At 37.4% G+C, this 19,114-nt stretch overlaps 1 non-coding gene across 1 annotated transcript; it reads right to left on the bottom strand.

The window, feature by feature from the left end:
- Positions 1-15,650: 15,650 nt before the first annotated feature.
- Positions 15,651-15,722, bottom strand: trnat-cgu (transfer RNA threonine (anticodon CGU)). The gene has a single exon. It is a non-coding gene; the product is annotated as a tRNA-Thr (tRNA).
- Between the last annotated feature and the right edge of the window lie 3,392 nt (positions 15,723-19,114).

The following is a 19,114-nucleotide window of genomic DNA, read 5'->3' as shown; positions in this document are numbered from 1 at the left end:
AGACGAATGTAGCATTAAAGAGGTAGTAGCCTATTACTCGGCATACAAACTAAACACGATGAATGGATCATTCTGGAGCTTTGAATATGACCATAGCTGGTCTGGTGTGCAATTTCCTTTACCTAAACTGAATGTGTTAATATCCAGGGAATGATGGGAATTCTGAAGCTGGCAAAGATTGTGTTGTCTTTTCTAAGCCAAGGAGGAAATCTAGCTCCCACCCACCTCGTGTCCTTAAAAGTCTCCTCATAAATGGTGTGCGTCCTTTCTCAAGGTCTAATGCTTATCCTTGTTCTCATTCCCAGCATTACACAGAAATGTAATAAAAGTTGTAACATATAGTTTCACCAGGGATGTAATTGCTTCTCTTCAGAAAGTACTGTATAATCTTGTTCCCATGTGTAATCCAGCCTAGATGATCACCTTCATAATAGCAAGCCTTATAATTACTTTCAAGGTTTAATGGCCTGCACTCGAACAGCTCTACAAGTTGTATCAGCGGGTTTATTTGGAGCTTGGCATTAGCTATAGGGCCTACTCATCCCAATAAAAAAAAAAAAAAAAACATCATTCCTCATGTCTTTCCAGAAAAGGGCTTTAAACTCCACTTTTGGCTGTGTAGAAAGCATTATGATCACACGATAAGGCTGACCATGGCTTAATTGGTGTAACTTGATAGCATACAGTATATTTCAGTGGCTTCACACCCTGAGATATGGATCTAATTGAAGTCTCTGGAGATCACAGCTAGCATATGGAGCTCCTCTCACTGTCTCCTACCTGGCAACTGGTGCAAGGAAAGAATCTCTAGCCTTTTTTTTTTTTTGGTCCTGGAACCTCTGAATTCAAGTAACAGCGCTGTGAGTGTAGATTGTGTTGTATCAGCTCAGCTGACCTAGTCTTATGACATTAGTTAGCATTTCTGGTTTTCTGTGACTATTTGCCAGTAAAGTCAATATTTCAATATTTTTTTCATGGGTGTTTCACATCCATTTTGTTCAAACTATTAGACTTTGAATGGTCTGTATGGATGAAAGTTTGTTTTGGTGCACTACTGATCCAACATTATACTGCCAGTTTAGAGACGCCAGTTCATTTACTAAATGAGCTTTTATTCAATTGACTGTTGCCTCTTTGCCACAAATGACCGTTGGAAACAAGTTCTTCACCAAAAACACTAGAAAGCTCGAAGTGGCATTCAGAACTGATTTTCTAATTTTGCTGATAAACTAAAAGACTGACTCTTTCACAACAGGAGTAGCGAATTGTTATGGTTTTCTTTACTTAATGAGGTTTGTTTTTGTTATTTTGTATAAAATCATTTTTGAATAATAATATCTCTATATGTAGGGTATCTATTACAGGTTTTTTACACAATCGCCTTGGCATTAATATCAGAAACTTTGTCATTTTTTCTAATATCAACACTTTTTACCATTGCTTAGACACAATACATATAAACATAAGACAATTTTTAAATTGAACTAAAATCACCTGTTGACACAACATTCAAGTGTTACCATTTCAAAATACAATTTGACTGTTTATTCATTTCATTGCAATGATCTACCCATCAATTGAAACAACTGCTCAAAAGGCTGCACCGTTGCATTATTCCTAATGCATAGTTTTATGGAAACTGGCCAACAATATTCAGATCATGAAAGTTTCAGGATAACGAAATTGATTACGTGGAACGTGAACCAATTGGATTAGATTACCTATGGAGGTAATACTTCATCATCATTCTTTTTCTATGGTCACATGTACTTCTTTTCAGAACCATGTTTTCAGTTGTTTACAGTTGTCAATCTTTGTTTTGCCTTTTAAATTAAGCCAGTTAAGAAGTGAAAGAAATACTGCAGTTAACGTTTTATTGTGCTGTTGTGTTTTTTATTATTTTTTATGGTTAGATTATATTTCATCAATACTGCAAATACTGATTCCAGTAGTATTCAATAATCAATGTGTTGAATGAGATGGACAGACAGCTACAGCTAGCCAGACAGCCAGACAGATAGACAGCCAGACAGATAGACAGATAGATAGATAGATGGGTATGTGAAAATGGCATGGATCTGTGATCGATACTTTCTTTTGATTTGACTGACGAAAGAAATGTCTGGACTTGTAGCATACAATGAATCTTTTTTCTCAAACGGGCTGTTTCTCTGGGAGCAGTGACTCAAGTCGTAACCTGTCTCATCTGTTTCAGTCTACAAACTCTTCCCTGGCCTTGTCACATAAACATGTAAATGAAAGATAGGGAAGCGGTACCACTGATCCATAACTGCCCGCTGTCTTTACAGATGTTGCACACACTGTCATGTAATTTTATGTGCATCTTGTCCTTCACTTTGAAACTATAAATCCATTTGGTGGGCAGAAACACTAAAGATGTGACTCAGAAATAAAAGCCATGTGCACTGGCTTCCTTTCTCATTTCCCCTTGAAAAAGGCCCAAGACACAGCAGCCACAAGAGCACACAGGAAGTAAATCTTCAAGGACTACCACTTGGGAATCATCACAGCGAGTTTCCCCCAAAACCCAAAGACATACAACAGCTCCTCGCTGCGAACGCAAACAAGAAAAATGGCAGCGGTGAGACAAGCATGCTAACAAATGAATATCAGATGACTGCCAGTCACCTTAATGCATGAAGCTGGGCTCAGCTTTTATTCAGAATAGACATTCATTCATTTGGTTTGGCTGTGAGGGGGTGGCATGTGGTTTCAGTTAAGAGCTGAACTGCTAGAGAGCTTTGTCTAATGTATGTGTGTGTGTGTCTCTATCTTGCTTCTCCCTGACCCCATGACTCATGACAGCATGGCTACGCTCCTCTCCCACACAACAGGAGCATTACAGATACAAAGAATGCAGACTAATGGTTTGCCACGCGGTAATACCCCTGCAGGAAGAGGATGCATGGATCATAAAATTTAAGCCTTGCAAGGCATTCATCGACAATAGAGTCAGTCAGCATTTTCCTCACCCCCTCTAAACAAAAACACCTCTCATTAGATAACTTGCACTGTAGTTGACATGTGTTTCTTTGTGTAATATTAGGAGGTGAGGAGCTCGGTCCAGATGCCATTTTCACCACTGCATTATGAAATGTCTTTAAAAGAATAGTTCAAGTTAAAGGAATAGTCCATCCAAAAATGAAAATTCATTTACTTAGCCTCATGTCTTATCCATATGACTTTCTGTCTTCTAAAAGAAGATATTTAGAAACATTTAGGGAACCAAACTGTTTTAGTGGCCATTGACTTCTATTGTAAAGACAAAAATAAGCAATGAGATATTTCTCAAGATGTCTTATATTCCTCATGCAGATTTAGAACTAAATGAGGGCGAGTAAATGACGACAGAATGTTTAGTTTTAGGTGAACTATCCTATTAAGTTCAATCTATATTTTTATTTTTCATTTCCCATTATAAGTGTGTCAGTGTAGATTTTTTTTTTTGTGGTGGGGGGGGGAAGGAAAAATGGTAATAAACATGTCATGAATGCTGTAGATTGTACTGAACCTGGAATACTCCTTTAATATCGATATTGCATTCATGATCCATTGTGAATAACATTTACTGCACACTCTTTAAAATAACGGTTCTTTATTGGCAATCATGGAACATCCATGGAAACTTTCTATTGGACAAGGTGTTCTTAATAGTTTAAAAAAATGTTCTTTAGATTATTAAAAAGTTCTTCACACTAAGAAAAAAAATCTTTTAAGAACGGTTCACTAAAAGGTTCTTCAGGAATCCAAAAAAATGGTTCTTATATATGACCCTGGACCACAAAACCAGTCTTACGTCGCTGGGGTATATTTGTAGCAATAGCCAAAAATACATTGTATGAGTCAAAATTATAGATTTTTCTTTTATGCCAAAAATCATTAGGATATTAAGTAAAGATCATGTTCCGTGAAGATATTTTGTAAATTTCCTACTGTAAATATATTAAAACTTAATTTTTGATAAGTAATATGCATTGCTAAGAACTTCATTTGAACAACTTTAAAGGCGATTTTCTCAGTATTTAGATTTTTTTTGCACCCTCAAGATTCCAGATTTTCAAATAGTTGTATCTCAGCCAAATATTGTTCTATCCTAACAAACCACACATCAATGGGAAGCTTATTTATTCAGCTTTCGGATGATGAATAAATATTTATTTTTTTAATTTGACACTTAAGACTGGTTTTGTGGTCCAGGGTCGCATATGCCATCGCTGTGAAAACTCCCTTTGGAATCTTGATTTTAAGAGTGCTGAGAAATAAGATGTTTGCAGCAGCAGTCAGAAGCCAATTTACTGTATCAGAGGAGCATGTAGCCAGTGTGTGATGAGCTCGTGATAACCACAAAGACAGCGTAGAAAGCCAAAGAGCATGATCCATTACTGAGCCCACTGGCAAATCAAAACAACAAAACCAGTACTGTCAGGTCTGTAATCTCTTTTAAATGTGCACCAGATGGCAAGACAACTTTGATAGCATGTTTGGCGAGAGATAATTATTTTGTAAACACAGGTCTTTAAACTTTTGTACTGTTAATCGTCATGAAATCTCTGCTGCGGTGGTAAACTCTACTTTTGGGCTTGCTAACAACAGTGGTCAACAAACAAGACAGTAAAAACACAGAAGATGTATCACTATGCAGTAATGTCGTTAACAGTGGCAAAGCTGTTAGTTCAGCTGTTTCTCAGTAGCGAGATGGCAGTGTCACTATTTTCAAATCCGCATAGCTTTAGCAAAGCTGTTTTGATTAAGTAATGTGTAGCATTGTATACTCAAATTTTTTAATTTCTGCAATAAGGATGTGTGTACAGACTTCAGTATTCAGTATTGCCGATGTGCTGTTTAGAATCAGAATTAGAAGAATTAGAATTTAGAATCAGAAGTCTGATTCAGGAAAAAAACAACCCTTTCAAATAAAAAATGTAAATTCTGTCCTCATTTATTCACCCTCATGTCTATGGAAGTCAATGGCTAAAGTCAAGTATTTGATGGATGATGAATGAAACTCATACAGGTTTGGAACAAAATAAGGGTTAGTAAATGATGGCATTTTAATTTGTGGATGAACTCTCTTTAAAGCAGCAGACGACAAAACTGCAGCTCACGCTTATAATAAACAGACTGTTATTGTCTGTAAACATGGTAGACCGGTGTCTTTTACCGTGGCGCCATACGTTTCACGTTTTTAAAAAGAGATCCCACATTCTTTTCCATTCATCAGAGCTGGAGCTCTGCATTCAGATACTATTGTGTGTTTTTTAAAGGCAAAACCGTGTGATCGGCCCCTTATGGCTATCATTAGGAAGTCAAAAATTGATGTCAAATTGGACAGATACTAAAGCACTTCTCATCAGCCAGGCAGATGAAGATGTTGATTGTGTGAACAGCAGATAAAAGTAATTTACTGGAAAAGTCAGTCTGACAATTTGAAGATCATTTTTAATGTGTAAAATTGTCTATTTTCTCTCTGAGGTCTAACATTATCTATGAGAGTGAAAACAGGCAGAATTAGTCAAAACTAAAAAATTAAGTGTACAAATTTTTGATTAAAGCAGACTCAGAGTGTTTATTGTCTTCTGATTAAAAAGTCACCTCAAGAATTAATATTAGCCTATCTGTATAAATTGTCTATCTTGTTTAAAATGTGAACTTTTCTTTTTGTCTAATGCACCACAGTTTCTCACACGGGATCAATATCTTCCGATCTACTTTTGAAAAATACGTTTAAAATGATGTCCACTCATGAAGACTGCAGTCATATCAGCGGCCAAAAAAAGCTATTTTATTTTACACTGAGCAGACTGCCTCACAGGGTCATGATCAAGATCATATGACTAGCTGAATACTACATGATTTATCTTGGCAATCCCCCATTACCAGACAGTGGACACATTCGCTCAGAGAAATAAATGAAACATGACTACTGCGAATAGATCAATTCCAAAGTGGCAACAAAAACTACTGCTTTCACATGATGTGTTCACAGTATCTGTAAATTGAAGACGATGTAATAATTCTATATACTGTATATTCTGTGTGATATAACACAGGATTTAAACAATATAAACAACACATTTTTTTAAACAAAAGGATAACCCAACCTTTTGTTTAAGGATATCTAAGAGATACCAGATACACCAGTTAACGATATTTGAAATGATCAGCAAAATTACATCAATGTGAAGTTGAAAGGCTTAAACTGTGGATTAATCCTCAGCTTAATCCACATGATTTGACGCGCTCTATAATGACATGCGCCCTGTTTTCTGTTGATTTCTAAATATAACTGTAGGGCAAGAAACGGTAAACATATTCCTCTTGCATTGCGCAAGGGTGAAACAGTCACGTGTGATTTTCTTATATATCTTACCCTGCTGACACCTGTGAGAATCATTGCATGGGATGGTGTTTCTACAAACCCCTTGGTGCACCAGCAGAAGAATTATTGCATGCTTACGTCTTGACGTTTAAGATATACCTATTGGCATTTACAAGCACTGTAACGAGCACTGTAGCCATATTTAATGGTGTGATATTTCCTACCCAGCAAATTAAAGGGCTAGTTCACCCAAAAATGAAAATTCTGTCAATAATTACTCATGCTCATGTTGTTCTAAACCCGTAAGACCTCCGTTCATCTTCGGAACACAAATTAAGATATTTTTGATGAATTCTGAGAGCTCTCTGACCCTCCCATAGACAGCAATGTAATTACCACGATCAAGGTCCAGAAACGTAGCAAGGAGATATATATATATATAATTCTTTTCAGACACCAGTTGCTTGTCACATTCAAATTGGTTGTCATAGTAACGACACTAATTTGTGGAGATTCAGTGCATTGAGTTCCACAAATCTGAATGCATTATTTGTAAATTGACTGTTAAGATAAACATTTTGCACAATTTAGTATCTGTAATATCATTGTGATATTACATGACATGCTGATCCTTTAACAATGCATTGGCGCAAAAAACGCACACCTTTTGGACAAATCTGCAACAAACATTTGGACAAATGTGCCACAAAAGTGCCACAAATACTGCCTAAACAAAATACTGATTTTGTGCACTTTATTTACTGTACCAATATTTTAAATTGGCCTTTGAACTTAGCTTTATTGCATAGCAAAAAAAAGTGTTATCTTGCCAAAGCACTGACAGAGCCCACTGATCTAATGGTGTTGTTGAGCGCTCCAAATGCAAACTTTGCAACAATCAGGCAGCACTCTGATCTAGTGGCATACACTCTTAAAAATAAAGGTGCTTCACGATGCCATAGAAGAACCTTTTTGTCTAAATGGTTCCATAAAGAACCTTTAACATCTGAAGAACCTTTCTGTTTCACAAAAGGTTCTTTGTGGCGAAAGAAGGTTCTTCAGATTATAAAAAGGTAAGAAAGAGATGGTTCTTTAAATACCCTTTGACTGAATGGTTCTTTGTGGAACCAAAAATTGTTCTTCTGTGGCATTGATTGAGGAACCTTTTGAAGCACCTTTATTTTTAAGAGTGTACAGGCATCGTCAGATTGACAGTACTCTAGCCCAGTGTTTCCCAACCTTTCTTTAGTGGCAGCACCCTTTGGAAATTTTAACAAATTTGTGGCACCCTACAAAATTTATTTTGTCACAATATTTGAATTTCTAACTTTGATATGATACTTTGAAAAGTATAGATATTCGGTACAGCAGGGAAGAGCTGCAAAATATAACGTCATACAGATATTTTTAATATTATTAAAAACATTTGTCCATCAATGGTGGCAATCAGTAGGCTAATTTCTAATGAAGAGACCAATTTATATGACAGATTTTAATGTAGGCTTTTATTCATATGTAAACATTGCGAGATAGCTAGTTATAATGGTAATTAAACAAAGTTTTGCTCAATAAGTGTATTTTTGGGTAATTTTGTTGCAGTAGCACGAGATAGCTTGATTTAAAACTTTGAACTGAATAAAAAATGACAAGGAGGCTAAGCAGTTAATAATAAAATAAGAACAAATAAAGAAATTACTAATGACAGCACAAATAAAAAATAACGACAGGCCTACGAATGAAATAAATTGCTTTTTAGTTTTTCAGGTAGGTCTAACACACAGTAGGGCTATTAAGAGATTTAATTTTTTTTACCAATTATCCATATAATGTTTAATCCTAGAAAGCTATTATTATCAGAGGACACGTGAGCATAACGGTTAGCAGATCAATGAAAGAGGGCAGCGTTACCAGAGTTGCCCATTTACCACACCTTGTTACAGCACAGTAGGGCTATTGCAAACAGAAACAATCCTGTACTACATAGATGTTTCCTGTCAGCTTGATTTTTGAGTGGACTTTGTTGTTCCGATGAGCATGAACAGTATATGAGTGGAGCACTCACATGGGCCGTGAGCAACTGAGCGGAGCACACACACGCATGGAGCGGGATAATACGCACACCACGTGAAAGGGAAACCTGAGGGTGAACTAATTTTCGGTAGCCGGAATTTCAGTGCATCTCTAATTATTGGCGACATCAGAAATGGATATTATATAATAGCTGCTTTTATTAACATTTTAGCAATTTAAAAATATATTTTTACGGCACCCCTGCTCTCAACAGATGGCACCCCGGTTGGAAAACACTGCTCTAGCCCAATAATGTTGGGGGATCCAGTGGGGGCGTCAGTCATATTTCAGGGTGACCATGCCACTCTTTATCACAACCCTGCTAAAAGTGCCAGTACGTGCGCTCATTGGCGCCCCTTCAGCTGGTGGCGCCCTCTTTGCGTACATTCTTTCTCGTAGCTTCATAATATTATGGTTGAACCCCTGATGTCACATGGATTATTTTACCGATCTCCTTGCTACGTTTCTGGACCTTGATCGTGGTAATTACATTGCGGTCTATGGGAGGGTCAGAGAGCTCTCAGAATTCATCAAAAATATCTTAATTTGTGTTTCGAAGATGAACGGAGGTCTTACGGGGTTAGAACGACATGAGGGTGAGTAATTAATGACAGAATTTTCATTTTTGGGTGAACTAACCCTTTAAGTGTTTCTCGTTTATGAAAGGTCTTTTTATGAAGAAAGTGGCACGCATGAATTACTTCTCTAATTATGGCTGCTGATTGAGGGCCTTTGCAATGCACTGTATGAACTGTATAAAACAAACACGTTTTATAGGCCTATTGTGAGCCATATTGATGATTTGGTTGTTTACATTAGTTTTTAAACTGTAATAATTGCATTCTCAGCTCATCGTTTCTAGACAAGTTTATTTCCCAATGGATTCAGTCCAATTTGTCTAAACCTCACAGTGCTTGTTATTTTGTTAACAAACACACTGTACTGATTTAGACTGACATACAATGAAAAGATGACATCATTCTTATGTAAATGTTAAAATCATATTCTTTTTATACGGCCCATCACATTATTAATCCATTCAATTAAATACCTTGAAAGCACTGAAATTAGGCAGGTGATGTTTATAAAACATATTTTATTTAAAAAATGTTTGGTATGAGTCTGCGGCTTTACCCCGAGGAAAGGGTGAAAGATGTAGATTACAGAAGAGAGAAACCATTTTTGCTGCCTGTTTCCAAACTTTTTTTGTTTGATTCGTCTGACTTGAGACATGCAAGATGAGCATAATTAAAAAAAACATGGAATAACACTCAGGAGGCACAAGCTGTGTTCTCACTCACATTATGCTCCAACCATTTCTCAAGAGGTTCACTTATTTGAGCAAACGATAAGATCTTTTAATCAGTTTTTGATCTGTTATAAATAAAGCTAACATAACGGCTTAGTTTATAATTAGATATAATGGGCTTTTCTTATGTTATAAAATTATGTACGCTGACAGTAATGACAGCTTTATACAGAAACACTAACTTTACTGCTAAATTTAATTTGTGTACAATATATAAAACAAGCCCAAACATCAGAAGAGTTTTGGAGAAATTTAGCATTACATCACTTGCTCACCAGTAGATCATCTGCAGTGAATGGGTGCCGAGTCCAAACAGCTGATAAAAACATCACAATGATCCACAAGTCATCCACATGACTTCAGTCCTTAAAAAAAATGAAAAAGCTGTGTGTTTGTAAGAATAACAAACCCATCTTTAATACAATTTTAAAAACTTTAAAATGTAAATTTTAGGCATCATCTTTTGTTGTCTCATATCAAAATCCACTGACATACTGTTTTGACTTGTAAACAGTGCTTGATCTGTGCATATTTCTCTCCTGATTCAGACGAGGTGACTTTTTCACTGAAGAAAGTAATATAATGGATAGAGGACTCATATTTTAGCCGGAAGCAACAGTTTTAAGTCAAGTCAAGTCACCTTTATTTATATAGCGCTTTTAACAATACAGATTGTGACAAAGCAACTGAACAGCATTAATTAGGAAAATAGTGTCAATAATGCAAAATGACAATAGTAAACACTCATTTTTCAGTTAAAGACAGTTCATCATTGAATTCAGTGATGTCAACATCCAGCTCAGTTTAAATAATATCTTTGCAATTATGTCAACGATAACGCTGGAAATGAAGTGTCCCCAACTAAGCAAGCCAGAGGCGACAGCGGCAAGGAACCAAAACTCCATCGGTGACAGAATGGAGAAAAAACCTTGGGAGAAACCAGGCTCAGTCGGGGGGCCAGTTCTCCTCTGACCAGACGAACCAGCAGAACGGAAAAATCAATAGTTTTAGGTTAATAACGTCTTAATGGCAGATTTGTTTATTTCAAACATGCAGCTTGTGGATTACTTACATAACTTGTGGATTATTGTGATGTTTTTATCAGCTGTTTGGAGTCTCATTCTGACGGCACCCATTCACTGCAGAGGATCCATTGGTGAGCACATGACATACAATTTCTCTACATCTGTTTCAGTGAAGATACAAACTCATCTACAATACATCTTGAATGAGAGTGAGTACATTTTACTAAATTTTCATTTTTTGGGGTGAACTCTTCCTTTAATGAGCATGAGGACTCTTTTTGTCGGGGCAAGATTCTACATGGGGTTTTTGACAACACAAACCATTTCATGTAAAACTGTTAATGTGAACTGCCAACTCAGCACAAATGGCTCTCCAGTGCATTCTTTAAAACTGATTCAGAGGCTTTAATGACGTCAAAAGGAACAATAAGCAAGTGACTTAGCAAGAAATACAACACTATGCTTGTTTAGAGAGTCAAAATATTTTAAGTGAGAACTTGTTTGGCGTTTTTAAGATCTCATTTAAAAGAGTTTTCTTTGAAAGTGGCTGGAAAGCACGTGTTGCTCAGACTGTTTGCTTTCCTATGAACTGGAGAGGCTCTGCAAGGAGGAATGGCAGAGGATTCCCAAATCCAGGTGTGAAAAACTTGTTGCCTCTTTCCCAAAAAGACTCATGGCTGTATTCGATCAAAAGGGTGCTTCTACTAAATACTGAGCAAAGGGTCTGAATACTTAGGACCATGTGATATTTCAGTTTTTCTTTTTTAATAAATCTGCAAAAATGTCAACAATTCTGTGTTTTTCTGTCAATATGGTGTGCTGTGTGTACATTAATGAGGAAAAAAAATTAACTTAAATGATTTTAGCAAATGGCTGCAATATAACAAAGAGTGAAAAATTTAAGGGGGTCTGAATACTTTCCATACCCACTGTATATCAATAAACATTAACATACGCAAATGTGTCACTAAAATCTATTACAGTACAGGCATCACAACTCTGTCATGTGAAGTGAGTTCAGTGAGGAAGGATGAACTGTTGGCTCAGTGGGGTGTCAATAATTACTTTCCCATCTGAAACTCTCCCTTCTCCTATTACCATGAGTTGAGCCATAACAGAGCCACAGAACAGAGAAAGCACCACAGCTAATTCCAGCAGGACTTGTGCCCAGTGCCCCGAGATTTTAAAGCCAGAATGCAAGCCAAAATGCCTGCAAATGTATTGTTACTATAGTGATTATGAACAATAGGCCATTTAATTCTATTAAAGATGACTAAAAATAATCACAGAGTATGTGAAAGTTTACTACTCAATAATCTCAAGTATTGCACTTTGGCAAGTCATAACAAAACTATCCCTTACTAACATGTGGCATTAGGCTCTTCACATTCTTGGAATCACATCCTGTTCCCTCAACTAGCAATAGACCCCTTGTTCTTATAATAACATGGCATGCTATGTTTTAGAGTGCACTAAAAGATCACCAAGACACATTAACGAAAGTTTCTATGGCTTTTTCTACTGTTTTTAATGATCATTCCTTTTGTTGTTGCCCCTTGTCAGAAAATGCCTGTATTGTTTACATAAAGCACATAGCAGTGTATAATACTCCAAATTTCATTTATTCTTGTCAGCAATATAGCTTTGGGCAGCGTCTCATAATTAAATCATGATTGACGTGAATGGCCCCTGTTGAGTGTCAAACTCCTATCCATTTATGACCAGCATTCTTTGTAACGACAGACAAATGATTTCTATGGAGCTGCGAATTTACTCGGACTGTAGAAATTCCTTTGGTGCTTGTCTGTTCTGTCTGTTTGAGCGGCCCGCAGGGGACAGACACATTCTATATATTTCAGCAAGAAGATCAAACTGTGCCTGACATAAAATGGAGACTGAGAATGAAACCAGATTCTTTCCACCATCAGATGGATGACAGAACGCTTGATGCAGCAGATGCATTTAGTGAGCTGTCTTCAGTGCAGCACAACATAACTGAGCACCAAACATAATGTGCGATATTCCCAAATGAATGGGACTGGTGGTATTAGCAATGTCCATTTAATGTAACATACGTAAGTGTAGGCAGGCTGTGGTGGTCAGTCCTTGGAACACACAACTCCTTTAGCTTGCCTAAAGCAAAATTCATCTGCAATAAGAGCAGACTACGCATTCATAACATATGCATGAAAATATCTAAAATATAAATGGTGATCAGTGCAAGAGCAATAAGGATTTTTAGGGGCATTATGATGGTGAAACTGAAACACAAGTGCCCCCAAAAGCCCCTCATTCTCCCTGCGGCATTACATTTAGACTCTAGTGCAAATTCGGATCATATGCTTTTGCAACAGTGTGTTGATTTTGTGACACTGGTTCCCATGAAGAACCTTTAACGTTCATGGAACCTTTCCATCACACTGGAAAAGGGTTCTTTAGATTATTCAAATATTCTTTGCCTTAAGAAATGAATGGTTCTTTTAAGAATTGCTCACTGAAAGATTCTTGGGGAAACCAAAAAAATGTATTTTATGCAATCGCTGCGGAAACTCCCTTATAGAAGTGGTATAGTGTATGACTGAACAAGTTTATGCACAACTTTTACGCAATAAAACCATTTGCCTCACAATCGGGCACAAACATGTCAACATGATGTAATCATATTAAATTAAGTACCTGTTACCGATACAGTTGTTTGAGAAAGAACTACTTTAAGTTTAACTATGTACTCTTGCCACGCTGTTAGAGTGAGTCCCAGAAGTGGGACTTTGCGGGCCAGTTGGACTGAGATCAAAACTCATCTTGCCCCCAAAGTCCCGTCACTGAAATCACAATGCATATATATTTAAACACTGACAGATAATAATATGACTAAATATATTTACCACAGTTATGACTAAAGCATTCATTCCCTCTATAATATGATATACAACAGCCTCTGAGCATTTCCTTGATATGACTAATATTAACCACATTTTATTTTACTTATTTATTTTTTTAACCAAGCACATAACTTGTATTATCTTATAGCCATATAGGCATTATTTGGATCTCTGACTGATGACAGAATACTTCCTGATTGTAAGACTGAAACATGTGCATTTTCTGTCAAGCTGCTTTGTACTGTGAAACGTGCTACACAAATAAACTTGGATTGAGCTGAATATGGCAAATGCCATGCATGCTCATTCATTTGACATTTTTAGGCTTGTTTCTAAGGCATTTCATCACAAATCACAGCAAAGTGACCTTCTTCCGCCATGGCTCCAAGTGAAAAATGTTACACATATGCACTAACATAATACAGTGGCTACAAAAATCGATCACGTGAACTTTTCAAGCGTATGATTTGAGGAAGACATTAGAAAGCGTTATTAAAACGCTATCCGACTTATTACGGGCTTTTGTTAGGAGACAATTAGGCGTCAGTTGAGTCCCAGACAGTGTGTTCGACTCCCTAGAGAGTTCAGGTACTCTCTCAGACACAATCTGTCTGCCTCTGTCGGGAAGCAACATCCGCGAAAAGGAGCAAGATGCACCTAAAATGCCATGCTGTTGCTTTAAAAGACACATCCCTATACGTCCCTGTTAAATTCAAACGCAAATTCCCATCGCAAAGGTTCGCAGAATGTCTACTATGACATAATCAGTGGAATGAATAAGTATTCTGCCCCAATCTCGGTCACACCTGCCATTGAAAACATGTAATATCGATTGAAACTTACCTCGATTGAATAAAGAAGCACTGTGGGATTGAAAGAAACATCTGGCTGATTTGAATGAGATCTTGTTTCTTTACGTGCTCCTGCTGGTGAGATGAGCAAGCGTCTAGAGCTGCAGACTGACTCTGTGCATGGTAAGGACTCTCTGCTCGTTCATTGCTTCATGGTCACGCTACTAGGTAAGCAGGGGCCGTGCAGGGGGAGATGCCATTTTCAGCAACACACGCCAATTGTGCGCTAAATTCCTTGCCGACATTCTCCAGTCTATTAATGATCATCAGTGGGTGGCAGTATGTAGAATCGCTCACATGCGAGCGTCCTGCTGCTCGATGCTTTTCTTTTGCTTTAAAAGGGAGCGAAGTTAAACACGTGGAACTGGATATGGAGCAGTGTCTGTTTTCCTAGAAGTCATTTCCAAATATAGAAACTAGGAAGGGATGTTCTTAGAACCCGCGAGTCGTTATGGCCGAGTTTTCTTGCTTTGTCAGCTAAATAGATACATTTCCGTCATAGCACCCATCCAGGACTGGGATGTAGCTGAACGGAAGACCTCAATTACATTAATGATGCTATTGTATATGCAGTTCTATATCGCTTTTGTTCTGCGCTGAACGGCACAGATATGTCAGACGTGGAGACGTCCAAACGTGATTTATTCATCTGCAATCAAACCTGTAGGATTACAGCGTTGATGTCGAGCCTAATTAGTTACTTTTTATGGAGTAACGCAATATTGTAATGCATTACTTTTAAAAGTAACTTTCCTCAACACTGGTACTACGGGCTGCAAGATTATAGAGGTATTAATAATATTATTATTATTATTATAAATGCACCCAATCAACCATACAACGTTCACTGTCTATAAGTGAGATTTCTCATGATGTATGCTATGGTCTTACGCTCCTCTTCTGGTAACCCACTGTTCTGGGAAGTTCCAGCCTGCTCCAACACAACTGGCCGAAATCTTAAAGTGATTAGAAGACCTGGTTCAGGTGTGTTTGTTGAGTTGATGACCCCCGGTACAGACAAATCTTATGATGCCCATTTCTCCGTTTATTTCGTTCCCACCTTCTTGAGGTAAACCGTGAACACGTTAAGGGGCTGTACAACATTGAGGTAAACCTGTTTTGTTCATCGAGTCCATATATTATGAGTCCATGTTGGACTGTAGTGGACTTAAAAGGCACGGACGGGGTTCGAACCCACGATCTTCGGTTTACGAGACCGACGCCTTACTACTTGGCCACCGCGCCTGCGCGCTGAGGGCCAGTATTTTCAGTATTAATCCATGATCACAATCCGCATCACAAACTGCATTTAACGTCTACGTGTACTTTTTAGTAAAAACACAAAACTATCCATGAATGTTCAGATTTAATGTGAACAATGGGACGCCAAGACCGCTGGAAACATCAGAGCACATCTGCTTTCCTCTGTAGGAATGTCGAGTGTGAGCATCCATAAGAGAAATGCATGTGAATTGTATGTTTTGGGCTGTTTTATCGCTGTCAGTGGATTGAATGAAGTGGAAATATGTCGTATTTACCATAAAATGGTCATTTCCGATCACTTCTGCTCAGAAAAAAACAGATTCTTATGAATGATTCGTTCGTCTGTTAGAGTCGACTGAAAGGAATCTGTTTGGGACTATACCAAAACACTATGCTGTGACTGAGTGTGACATGTTGAAATGATAAACAATAGACTTTTGACATATGTAATTATACAAACAGAAAGGCAGTATTTCACATTTGTTTACTTCTGGAACCGTTGCTGATAGACGAGTCTAGTAGTGTCTCGGTGAATCATTGTTTTGAATCAGTTTATTGCAGTGAATTGTCCGAGTGAACCGATTCGCTAAAATGCACCGGACTTCTAAAGGCTCAATGATTCGTTGCATCCACCAGGGGAGGCTGTTGAATCGTGGCTTTACTTGTGATAAAACGCATAGTGGAGTTTGTTTGGTGCTCTGTCAGGATTGTCATGCCTATAATATAAATTGAGGCTCTGGAGCTTCTGTCTACTCTAGACCTGATAATGTATGTGAAAAGTAATGGAAGGATTCTTAATGCAGCCTACCTGGGTCAAAATGTCTGCGTGGAATATAACCCTGGCTTCGGACTGGATTTCTTTTAACACTAGGATTTGTTTTACTTTGTAAACTTTTTTTTTTACTTTACTTTGAGTAAACAGTCCAGTGTGTTCAAAGTAATGAGTTTTGCATGATCATCTTAATCAGAACCAAAATCTGTTCCTCATAGCTCTAAATTCTATTTACAGAATCTTTGTGACTGTGGCTGCAACTCACTCAGAATTATATAAATATACATAATTGGAACCCCAGCCTGACTCAGCTGTGAAAATAAATCTGATTTGTTTATCCTTTTGATCGTTCATTTAAAAAAAAAAAAATCACAAAAATCTAACCTGTCATTGAAGCAAAACGTTGGCCACAATTATTGGCCCCCTTTTATTCAATACTTTTTTGCAATCTCCATTTGCCAAGGTTACAGCTCTGAGTCTTCACCTATAATGCCTGATGAGTTTGGAGAACAGCTGACAAGAGATCAGAGACCATTCCTTTAGTTCACCCCACTCATTTTCTATAGGGTTCAGGTCAGGGGACTGGTATGGCCATGGCAGAAACTTCGTTTTGTGCTCAGTGACCCATTATTGTGTTGATTTTTATTTGTATTTTGGATCATTGTCCTGAATGAAGATCCAACCACGGCCCATTGTACGATTTCTAACAGAGGCAGTCAGGTTTTGATTTTTTATCTGTTGATATTTGATAGAATCCATGATGCCATGTGTCTAAACAAGATTTCTAGGACCTCCGGCAGATAACAGACCCACAACATTAAAGATCCAGCAGTATATTTAACTGTTGGCAATGGGTACTTTTATCTCTGTGTATCTCTTTAAACCCATCTTGTTTTTTTTGGTTCATTTTTGTTTTTTCTCATTGTGATGGATGATTAGGGGAATTTGGACTTCGTATTACTTGATATTTATACTCATGTGAAACAGGAAGTCGGCAGGACAATTTCATGCTGGTGTTCTAAAAATGGGAATATAAATGGGAATATACTTAAGAAATATTTTACTCATAAGAATTTCTAGGAGTAATAATAATTGTGCCCAACATGTATCGGAGAAAAACGTTTATTTCATAATGTGATCCCCCACTTTCAATTGTTTTTTTGTGATTTTTTTGACCTTTCAAAAGGTCAAGCAATGCAGATTTATTTTCACAGCCTTCTTTCAGTCTTCTTTGCTAATAATTCTGACCACAACTATATATATATATCATAATATATAGGTTTTTCTTCATATATATGCTGTGAGTCCACAACCTTGCTTTCAGACACAAACCCTTCTTGCACATAACCTACTGCATGATCATTATTTTGCACACACTTAAGGGCCAGACCATTTCACACCAGTCATTTTCAATTTTTATATTATGTGTGAGTATGTGAATACATGATCTCTTTTCTTTTATAAATGATCTCCACAGTGCATTCCATATTGTTTTCTATAAGCCCAAAAAAATGTTAAATGCAGATTTTGAAGAATATGCATTAGCTAGATTGTGTCCTTCCAGAAGTATGCCATTTGCATTTTTCGTTCAGCTCAGTCAAGCGCATAAATTTGTATTAGAAATATCATTTCTCCCTCCCTAAATACAACTGCATAAATCTGCAGTATTTGTTATTCATCCATTCCAGTAGATTGCATCTAAACTGGGGGAAGAGCTACACTGGATTTGAAGTTGGTTTTGTGGTATTTGTCAAAAGGTTCTATGCCGGGCAATTGTACTTCTAGTTTGTTCTCGCTGAACTCATTGTATACTTTGCAGCCTCTATGTCTGAATCCATAAATAAACCCTCATAGTTTGTATTTATGTTGCTGCTTCCTATATATGTGGTTGCCTGCACTGCGGTTCTTACACCTCTGCATGTAAGTGTAGGGTAAAAAAAATGGTTTTGAGTAGCACAGATGGTTTGGTCAGATGCACTCCTTATATCTCTCTGTCCTTTAATCTTCTCTTGTTTTGTGTGCGCTCTTTCATGGCAGGCCCAGGCTCCAATCTTACAGCCTGAGGGGAGGAATAAACAAGAGTCTCTGGGAGAGACAGCCAGAGGTGGGAGGGGGAGAGCTGTACAAAGATGGGGGTGGGAATGCTAGAAGAGCTCATTTTTGTTGCTGAAACCTGAGCATGCTGAGCTCTTGACTGAGATTTCAGAGCGAATTGGAAAGGCATTGTACAGGCAAGGGGCATATTGTGAATAATGCTCTGTAAGTGATATATTTTCAAAGCGCTGTGTGATATCTGCCCATATGGATAGTGTTTGTGCTGCATTTGATGTATAGTAGTGTAGACAAAGATGAAAAAGGTATATATAAAAGATATTCATTCATATTTCACACAGCTCATAATTTAATATGCATAATGTCAGAAAGAGATTTGATACCCTTTTTCACAAATGTAAAGAAAGGCATCTGATCTGATCATATATTATATGTGTGTGTATATATATACAGTGGGGAAAAAAAGTATTTAGTCAGCCACCAATTGTGCAAGTTCTCCCACTTAAAAAGATGAGAGAGGCCTGTAATTTTCATCATAGGTATACCTCAA

The sequence above is a fragment of the Sinocyclocheilus grahami genome, unplaced genomic scaffold (assembly GCF_001515645.1).
Source record: "Sinocyclocheilus grahami isolate Dianchi unplaced genomic scaffold, SAMN03320097.WGS_v1.1 scaffold1294.1, whole genome shotgun sequence".
In the NCBI taxonomy this organism is placed as follows: Eukaryota; Metazoa; Chordata; class Actinopteri; order Cypriniformes; family Cyprinidae; genus Sinocyclocheilus; species Sinocyclocheilus grahami.
Note: the sequence above shows the minus strand (reverse complement) of the source record. Positions and strands in the feature narration are given on the sequence as shown.